The sequence below is a fragment of the Haliotis rufescens genome, unplaced genomic scaffold (genome assembly GCF_023055435.1).
Source record: "Haliotis rufescens isolate VD_foot unplaced genomic scaffold, xgHalRufe1.0.p SCAF_8, whole genome shotgun sequence".
In the NCBI taxonomy this organism is placed as follows: domain Eukaryota; kingdom Metazoa; phylum Mollusca; class Gastropoda; order Lepetellida; family Haliotidae; genus Haliotis; species Haliotis rufescens.
The window spans coordinates 41579648-41582280 of record NW_025964372.1 but is presented as its reverse complement, the minus strand read 5'-3'; positions in this window follow the sequence as shown (position 1 = coordinate 41582280).

The window sequence follows — 2633 nt, the reverse complement described above, 5'->3', positions numbered from 1 at the left end:
ATTTCACTTCACCTCCAGTATTACACCTTAATCAACGCGTGTCAGCTTGATGTGGGAGGAAAGCCCGAAGTGACGCAGGTCTCAGATGTTTACCCCTTTAGTGAAACCCACGCGTACACCTACCCTAGGGACAAACCTTGAAACATTATCAGAGCGGGATTCGAACCCGTGCCCATATAGTCTCCAGCACGCTCACGGGGTCCAACACTGCACATCGAATTGCAGCTACTTTGACGTCTTGGGGGGCGGTCGGGTAGCCTAGTGGTTAAAGCGTTCGCTCGTCACGCCGAAGACCCGGGTTCGATTCCCGACATGGGTACAATGTGTGAAGCCCATTTCTGGTGTCCCCCGCCGTGATTTTGCTGGAATATTTCTAAAAGCGGCGTAAAACCATACTCACTCACACACTTGACGTCTTGGACACCGACATTTCCCCGTTGATGATAAAATAACGTTTAGCTTAGATGTCATGTTAAACTACGTGTCCTGTATCATCAGTGGAATAACCTATCCACATACCTGCCATACTATGTTAAGACTCGTGTTTGTGTGGACGCATACTGGCCAGTACTGAGTATTATGTACTTAGAGGTGGAAGGTCCAGTTTCCATCGGCTGAGTTTTATTTGATGTAGGACAAATCCAAAGACTTACTATTTTTTTACCCTTTGTGAAGAAAATGGTCTCGAAACGAAAGGGAATCCTCGAGTACCACCGCTGAAACTGATTTGTTTTAGGTTTTAAAAAAAGGACACAAAACAACTAAACATATTAAAGGTCATACTATATAGCTATAACCAGGTTCTTCAAAACAACAAAAAGAAATTATCATCTTAAAGGTGATATCACGCAAGGATGACCAGGAACCAATCTCTATGAGAATAGTTGTAATGAGTGATTAAATGTTGTTTATAGCCGCTGTTTGCAATAAGCGTTATATATAGCACGGTAACGTGTAATAATCGAGTCTGGTTCAGACAAACCAGTGGCCGAAATCATGAGCAGCGACCAACGCAGTCGGGGTACGATGACATACAATCCATTAAGTCACAGAGCCTGAGCAACCAATCCACTCAGTTGCATAGGTTTCAAGCGCGTATTCTAATCCTGACTACCTATGGAGATGGTTGTATTGAAACGCTAATCATTAAAAAAAGGAAATAACAACTTAAAGGTGATACCACTCAAGTACGCCCAGGAACCAGTCTCTATGGGAAAAGCTATAATGAGTCAGTGAATGTTGTTAAATGCCACAGTTTGCAATACACATTCTATACCACGGTGACGTATAAATCTCGAATCTGGCTCCGATAAACCAGTGGCCGAAATCATGAGCAGCGGCCAACACAGTCGGGGTACGATGACACGTAATCCACCAAGTCACCGAGTCTGACCATCCGATCCATTAAGCGGCATAGGTTTTAAGCGCATATTCTAACCCGAACTGACCATGGAGGTGGTTGTATTGACACACCAATCATTATGGGGGGTGTGTGGGGGGGGGGGGGGGGGGGGGCTGATGCACGACAGGGGGTGGGAGGCTGTTGCTTTTCGTATTAAATCAAAAACACAAATTATTGTGAAATATCTTAAGGTAACATACACATGTATTGTCTGCAACAAATATCCATATCGGAATGCGAAAACACCTTTAAAATTTCATCTTGCACTCTTAAAGTGTGGACCGCTTCCGTGGTCTAGTGGTAGAGCGCCCGCCCGGAGAGCGGAAGGTCCGGGGTTCGATCCCCGCCCGCGTCATACCAAAATACGTTAAAAGATGGTACTTGTTATTACCCTGTCTGGCGTTCGGCATTAAGGGGCTAAAACAAGGACTGGTCTGTTCGGAGTCAGTATACTGTGTGGTATTCATGTTAAACTGCGGCATGGTATCTCAGTGAGCTGGCACTATAAATCGGCATCAGTCCGAACTACTACAAAAAAGCAGCCACACACACACGTGCATGCACGTCGCTATATAAGTGCAATAATCTTCGACGCAACGTTAAACCCACTTTCACCTCACCTCACCTCACCTCACCTCACCTCTTAAAGTGGGAGACCCTATTCCAAAACACATATCAGCTGACACCAGCGGCCTCAGTGGCGCATACCTGCCATAGTTGAATGTTTTGACCAGCGATGCGCTTGGGCGCCCAACTAGGCAGCTATTTGTCTCAGATCGTACACTCCTGTCCTCTATCAAAATTGCAATACATGTGTCATACAACCTGAGAGAATTACAACAACCACCTAGCCACGAACATATAAATGCGTTTATATCGCAGAATGACCCACGGCCATGACATGATCTGGAGCGTGGCTTGGTAGACCGGGGTGAAGGTTGTCTGAGGGGGTCACGAGAACGAGTCGTCACGCGTCGTTGCATGAACTGTAACGATGTAGGGAGGTTGTCCTAAATTAGTATCAAAACATTTTTGCTGATATCTTGACTGCCGCAGCATCGTGGCGAAAGGTTTTTACAGTTGAGCGGGGACGACGATGGATTGGATAGCTTGTAGATTCTTTGTGATGTAGAGTAAGGTATAGACGAGTAGCATGATTCTAATGGAGCATACGCATCCCTTATAACACAGCTTGCCATTTTGACTAGCATGGGCTTGAAATCCCATCACA